Source organism: Hylobates moloch, unplaced genomic scaffold (assembly GCF_009828535.3).
Source record: "Hylobates moloch isolate HMO894 unplaced genomic scaffold, HMol_V3 SCAFFOLD_21, whole genome shotgun sequence".
NCBI lineage: Eukaryota > Metazoa > Chordata > Mammalia > Primates > Hylobatidae > Hylobates > Hylobates moloch.
In genome coordinates, this window is record NW_026652296.1 from 3,798,592 (window position 1) to 3,806,296 (window position 7,705).

Genomic DNA, 7,705 nt, shown 5'->3' on the forward strand with positions numbered 1-7,705 from the left:
GAAATAGCAAGAGAACTGGAATTAGGAGTGGAGCCTGAAGATGCAACCGAATTGCTGCAATCTCATGATCAAATTTGAACAGATGAGGAGTTGCTTCTTATAGATAAGCAAAAAAAAAAAAAAGTGGTTTTTTGAGGCCAGGTGATAGTTCATGCCTGTGATCCCAGCATTTTGGGAGGCCGAGGTGGGTGGATCACCTGAGGTCAGGAGTTCAAGACCAGCCTGGCCAAAGTGGTGAAACCCCATCTCTAATAAAAATACGAAAATTAGCCGGGTGTGGTGGTGCAAGCCTGTAATCCCAGCTACTCAGAGGCTGAGGCAGGAGAATCACTTGAACTTGGGAGGTGAGGGTTGCAGTGAGTGGAGATTGCTCCACTGTACACTGTACTCCAGCCTGGGTGACAGAGCGAGATTCTGTTTAAAAAAAAAAAAACAACAAAAAACACGGTGGTTTCTTGATATGGAATCTACTCCTGGTGAAGATGCTGCGAAATTGTGGAAATGACAACAAAAGATTGAGGATAGTAGATCAACTCAGTTGATAATGCAGTAGCAGGGTTAGAGTAGATGGACTCCAATTTTGAAAGAAGTTCTACGTGGACAAAATGCCATCCAACAGCCCTGCATGCTACAGAGAAATATTTTGTGAAAGGAAGGGTCAATCAATGTGGCCAACTTTGTCGCTGTCTTGAGGAAATTGCCACAGCGGCCCCAACCTTTAGCAACCGCCACCCTGATCAGTCAGCAGCCACCAACATTGCAGCAAGACTCTTCACCAGCAAAAAGATTGTCTGGAAGCTCAGACCATTGTTAGCATTTTTCAGCAGTAAAGTAGTTTAAAATTGGCCTGGCAGGGTGGCTTATGCCTGTAATCCCAGCACTTTGGGAGGCCAAGGCCGGTGGATCACTTGAGGTCAGGAGGTCAAGACCGGCCCGGCCAACATGGTGAAACCCTGTCTCTACTAAAAATACCAAAAAATGGGTTGGGCGTAGTGGTGGGTGCCTGTTACTTGGGAGGCTGAGGCAGGAGAATCGCTTGAACCTGGGAAACAGAGGTTGCAGTGAGCTGAGATTGCGCCACTGCACTCCAGTCTGGGTGACAGAGTGAGACTCCGTCTCAAATAATAATAATAATAATAATTTTAAAAACAAATTAATTAAATTAAGGTATGTATATTGTCTTTTTAGACATAATGCTATTACACACTTAGTAGACGATAGCCTGGTGTGAATATAACTTTTTATGCACTGGGAAACCAAAAATTGCTCACTACTCACTTTAGTGCCTTATTCACTTTATAGCCGTGGTCTGGAGCCAAACTCACAGTATCTCCGAGGTGTGTCTATACTTCAAACAGCCAGGAGAGAATCCACAACTACAGAAACACCAGAGTGCAGAGGACTTGAGTCATCCTTTCTTCCCACAAGACAAAAGAGCAGATGGACCATCAGACCAGCACATTGACTGTGCACCTGGTCACCCAAGAGCTGCTTGGAAAGAGATGGCTGGAAGAGGTCAAAGCTCACGTCTCTCTTTTTAAAAATCCTCACATCTTTGACTCCTGCGCAGGGGATCCTACTCTAATCCAGAGATTTTTTAAAATGCCACAAGCAGAAATGTGTCGTGTAACACTGTTGACCCTAAGAAGGAAGAGAAACAGTGAATAAGGAATGAAGAAAAACCAGGACAAAGTAAACGTGTCTGTCCGGGCACTGTGACCTTGACACAGACCCCAGATTCAGATCAGGGCTCCGGCCCTTGCCTTTTGCTTTTTGGGTACATCAGTTTCCCCTCAGGAGCCTTTGTTCCTTTAAAAGAGTAACAGCAGTAAGTGCCCCCAGAAGGTTGCTGTGAGGTTTAAATGAAATGAACTGCTTTGAGATATCAAATCCAGGCCAAAAAAAAAAAAAAAAATTAACTGCAGAGTCCCATGTCCAGGGTCTGGTATGCAGCGTGGCTCCATAAATACCAGTTACTATTGAGTAATAAACATGGAAACCACAATATATTTAAATCAATCAAATGAAGCCTGGTTTATCCTGAGTCTCCACATAGTAAAAATTGGTTCCAATATAATTTAGCCCACATGAGAAGTCGGATTTGAAATAAGTATTACAGGGAAACTATAAATTACATTTTTAAAGATTGGTCTATAATTATAGGCTTAATTAATTACACAAGGGATTTGTTCTTGAAAAGGTGTGTAAAACCTGTCCCATTTTGCACCAGAGAGATGGCCCATTGGAATGAGCCCTGTCATTCCTACAGATCTGTGAACCTTGGAGTTTCCACACCTTAGGTTTGGATTAAAAGGAGGGCCACCTGCTGTTAGTTGGACATTCAGGATATACTGTTTAAAAACAAAAACGCAAAAACAAAGAAGTACATGTTCTCTGGATGAAGGAAGTTAACCCAAACAGAAGAGGGTGGATTTAGAATTACAAGTTTACGCTTTCATGTTCCCTCTCCCAGGTATAAACTTCGGTTCAGGTCTTGGTGTGAACCCTTCCAGTCTTTCTTCTGCACCTGTACAAATATCTGCAACCTATAGATCGATTTTTTTTGACTTGCAGTTATCCTCTCTATTCCATGCTGCAACCTGCTTTCTTCACTGACCCATATATCCCACCCGTTCGGCACCCATTCTCGCGAATGCCTGCTGAGCATTCAGCACGAAGTGTGTTATGTTTTAAGGAATTTCAGTTCTGCTTTATAGCTTTCAGGTCTCAAAAATGGTGAACAAAGGTAAGCAAGACAGGACAGTCCAACATAAAGTTCTGCTACCTCTGAGTTCCCCAATCCCCCTCCCCAGAGGGCCTGCGGTTTACAGGTGTGTGTGGCCCTGCACTCTCTGCGTGCACAAGCACATGATTACCTATCTCCAGTTCTGTTTTGTTTTTAAACCCACGTGGGATTATGCTACATAGACTTCCTTGCACCTGTGCCAAGAACAAGAGGAAAATTCAGCCCAAGTGAGAATGATCTTAAACAAAAGCAACTTTAAAAAATAAATACCTCTAAAGTGAGATTCTCCCATGAGGTACTGACTCTGTTTATTTTCGGTTGGGTGTAAGACTCTTGCCCCGTGGCTGCTTGTGGTTTTCTGTAGGTTGGACCGATTCTAAGTCTTTCCTGAGAAGGGCGGTGTTCAGCCTTCCCTGAGAAGACACCAGCACTCTCTAACCCCTTTGCAGGCAGTTACAGGTTTTCTTTCCCCATCCCTGGAAATGAGGCTGTCTGTGGAAAGCAATGGTGGAGATTGAAGGGCCAACCCATCCCAGTTCTGAGACAGGGGAATCGCTTGAACCTGGGAGGTGGAAGTTGCAGTGAGCCGATTTCGCGCCACTGCACTCCAGCCTGGGCGACAGAGCGAGACTCCATCTCAAAAAAAAAGAAAAAAAAAAAAATGTCTCGCAGCCTGGGAACCCCTCAGTCCCAGGCGAACCAGGACGGTTGGTCACGATGCGTAGAGAACGGCCTGCAATTGGTTCTTGGGAGCTCTGCCAATGCGCAGGTTAGGTCAGCTACTGGAATGCACTCCCTGGAAGGCGGGCGTCGGGGCGGACAGTGGGCCTCTGTTGGGGGCGCATTCCCTAGTTTTGTTTGTTGAGCTGCCTTGATGCTGGCGGGAAGCTGTGTCCCCATAGCAGGCAGCAGGGTTATCCCGAACACTCTTTGTGCTCACAACAGACTGGGTTGTGTTTGCAGCTGGCATTCAGCTGGTGACAAAATGGCAAGCCGAGATACTGGTGTGGCGCCTGACATTTTGGCCTCAGCTGTGAGAGCCAGAGAGCTGGAACCCTGAACCCTCTTCTCCAGAACTTTCGCTTCCAGGTCAGGCCAGCTGACCTTCGATTCTGTGTGGGTTGTGGGCCCTGAGATCCCAGACCCCGGGGTTGAGACCTGGCTCATACCCAAAGGAATACACCCCGAATGTGGGAGAAGGCATCTGCTGTGGGGACGCAGGCTGGGACTTGATCAGGTTTCGCCCTCCCCCGAGGCACTCATGAAATGATTTGGTGCAACCCCCCACCTTCACCCCCTCTTCACGTGTCCTGGCCCCAGCACCTCTAGGGAGGTTGGAAGATGTGGGTGGTGATAGCAGACAAGGAGGGCTGAGTGGGGGGCCCAGGGACCCCTCGCTTGGCCACCCCCACAGCCACCCAAAGTCTCAAACATCTTCCAACCTCAGTGGGTTTGACTGTGTTTGATGAATCATCTCTCCTCCCGCTTGACAAGTGATACACACATTTCATCAGATAATCCCATGAGGTGCAGTTATTTTATTTTCCTGTTTATAATCAGAGGATTATAAACAGGAAATAGCCCCACCCCTCACTCTGGGTCAAATCCTGCTGATTTTATTTGTCACCCACATTGTTTAAATTTTTTTTTTAGTAGCTGCAAAGGCAGCATTTAAAAACGAAGAGATCAAACTCTACAATCTAGATTGCTTGATGCTCTTTAAGAAAAAAAAAAAAGAAAAGAAATTGGGATCAGTAGGTCTGGTTCTGACAATCAGCCAGAGTGATGAGCAGAGGCTCCTGGAGACAGGCACAGGCACGGACCCTCCAGGTTGCTGCAATCCCCGCCACTCCCTGCTGTCACACCTGGCTCCGTATGCATTGGTGGCTGAGACCCTGCCCTTTACCACCATTGAGCAGAATGAATTTCCTGTCTGCTCCTAGGTGCTTGGAGGCAAAGTAGCTACACTTTGTACCATGTGTGACTGTGGGGTACCTATCCAATATCTCCCCTCCCTCCCTCCTTTGTTTCCTCCTTTCTTTCTTTCAGTTAAATGACTTTATCTCTAGACTCCCTGCAGGAAGAGCTGGCTCATGAGATGTAAGGCAGAGTCATTGCATGGGGCTGCCCTGTCGGCCTCTTAAAGTCAAGTTGGCTCAGCTGAGAAGTGCGCCCTTTCTCTCATTGCCAATTCCCTTGCTTCTTTCTCCTGCCTAGAATAAGTTATGATGGCTGGAGCTCCAGCAGCCATCCTGGACCACGAGGAGACCTAAGACTCTAACAAGTTTCATGCTAAGAATGAAAAGCAGAAAAACAGAAGGAGCCTGGGTTCTCAGTGACTACGTGCCCTTGCCAGTCCTGGTTTGCTCTTCTCTAGACATCTTTTAGATGAAAAGGAAATAGGTCCCCCTTGTTTAAGTCACTTATTTGAGTTCTCTGTTACAGGCAATCAAATGGAATTCTAACAACATACCCTTTTACCTTCATTTCCTTTCTTTAAGAAAGTAATTTGCAATACTACTTTAGGTGTTTATCAGGGCTGTAACTTTGCTGTGTGGACTTGGGCATCCAAAAATTCATATAGAAATCGGTGCCCAGAATCAAGCTGATCCTGGGAATATATATATCTGAACACAATTATTTCATCAGACAATCCACTAAGAGTTAAAAGAAGAAAGCCTGCAGTGGAAGTGTACTCTTTCTTAAGAGTGCTAGATTGTTTTCTTAAGGTTCTGCTTTTACCGTGGGAGTTTTAGGGTTCTGGTGCTCTTTTTCCCTTGAATTTTTTCTTAGGGCTGTGTAGTCTTTCTCACAGGAGCCCAGAACTTAGGTTTTATCCTCAGGCTTAAGCAACCCAAATATTAAGATTGAATTTTTCATTTGAAAATTGAAAATTTCATTTCTAATTTTTCTTGGAACATTTAGACACAGACTCAAGAAACTTTTCCTTAGTCCCTATACCAGTGCGCAACAATAGAAGCTTCTGTGATGATGGAAGTGAAGTGGCCTCCGTATCTGCTCTATGCAAATGGCAGCCAGTGGCCACATGTGGTCTCTGAGCTGTTGAAAGTGGATAGTGTGATAGAGGAGCTAAATTTTAAATTTCATTTAATTTTTATTAGTTTAAATAGCCCCATGTGTCTCATGGCAGCCATATTGGATAGATCAGCACTAGCTGCTTCTCTGTAGATTATCGGAATTTCCTTTTAAGCTTCTAGGGGAGAATTCACTGCCCTTCATCTTGATCTCTCCATTTCTAAACCTAAATACTGCCTCAATCCCTCAAGCTGCCTCAAGTCCAGGTTTAAGTTTCAGTCCCCTGCCTTCCAGTTGACACTGGGGGCACCTTCTTCGTCCTATTGAGTCTTGGGAGTTCCCTCTATACACAGACTCTCAGGGCTGTCCTCCAAATTGCATTAAATGGCATGCCATATGCAAATGACACTCAGCAAATAATAGTTGTTCGGTGAAGTGTAGCTCCTTCCCTGGCCTGATTTATCCTTATTCACCCTCATAGCTCATCTCTTCTTCCACAGTTTCATCTCCTGGAGAGCAGATTTCTGATTCTGCAATCATGTGTCACATAGAGATGTTTCAGTCAATGACAGATCACATATATGATGGGCTGCATATACCGTATACGATGGGGTCCCATAAGATTGTAATGGAGCTGAAAATTTCCTATTGCCTAGTGACAGTGTAGCTGCCATGATGTCATAGTGCAAGGCATTCCATTTTCTATGTTTAGTTATGTTTCAATACACAAGGACTCACCATTGTGTTACAGTTGTCTACAGTGTTCAGTATGGTAACATTCTGTATAGGTTTGTGTCCTGAGAGCAGTAGGTCGTACCAGGTAGCCTAGGTGTGTGGTAAGCTATACCTTCTATATACCATCTAGGTTCGTGTGAGTACATGCTACAGAGTTCACACAGCGACAAAATCACCTAAGGATGCGTTTTTCAGAATGCATCTGCATCATTAAGCAATGCATGATTGTACTTTGAACCTGGCCCGGTGCTCAGAGCTGTGCGGGAATTCGAAAGGCAAGTGACTCAAATAGTTTCCAACACCATCAGTTACCATGTCCTGGTATGATCTCCATAGCAGTGAGCCCAGCAGTTAGATGTGGGACTGGGGAGTCAGTCAGGATTACCTTTCAACTGGTTCTCAAATTCAGGAACAGTGCCTCTAACCAGGTGGCCCCAGCACAGTTCCTGTGTTGCTACTGGGGAACTGTGCAAAGCGTGTCATGGTTTTGTCCTGGTTGGACCCCATAAACACTCGAAGGCCACCAGACTGACTTTGAAAGCAGAAGGTCCTAGTTTTTTGGGGTCCAGCCCAAAACATTAGCCTTGAGGCCATGTTTTCTTTTTTCGTTTTATTTATTTTAAGAGATAGAATCCTGCTCTGTCATGCAGGCTGGAGTACCAGTGATCACTGCTCACAGCAGCCTCTAACTCCTAGGCTCAAGCTATCCTCCCACCTCAGCCTCTTGAGTAACTGGGACTGCAGGTGTGTACCAACATGCCTGGATAAGGGGCCATGTTTTCTTCCAACACAGGCATTCTGATCTTGTCCTTTTAATGGAAAGGCCATCAGAAGTTTGGGATATGGATTCTGTAGGAATGAAGTTTAAAACACAAAATGACTCCAGCTAACATGTGTTCAAGGGCTTACTAAGTGCCAGGCTTTGTAGTAAGTGCTTAATATGAAGTATGTTAGGACATCATCAAAACAATATTATGGAAGGCAGTCTTCCTCCCTTATCTGTGGGGGATGATTTCCAAGACCCCCCAGTGGATGCCTGAAGTCACAGATAGTACCAAACCCTATGTACGTTTTTTCCTGTACAGTAAAGGGCAGGTAGTGTGGCTAATGTGGACACCCTGGACAAAGGGAGGACTCACATCCTGGTGGGACAGAGCAGGATGGCTCAGGATTTCATCACGCTACTCA

The 7,705-nt window shown here is 45.4% G+C and overlaps 1 long non-coding RNA gene across 1 annotated transcript; it reads right to left on the minus strand.

Moving 5' to 3' along the window:
- Positions 1 to 1,524: 1,524 nt before the first annotated feature.
- On the minus strand, positions 1,525 to 6,341 carry LOC131382192 (uncharacterized). Its single transcript, XR_009211448.1, has 3 exons — positions 6,256 to 6,341; positions 3,017 to 3,159; positions 1,525 to 1,641 (listed from the first exon to the last, which is right to left on the minus strand). It is a non-coding gene; the product is annotated as an uncharacterized LOC131382192 (long non-coding RNA).
- Between the last annotated feature and the right edge of the window lie 1,364 nt (positions 6,342 to 7,705).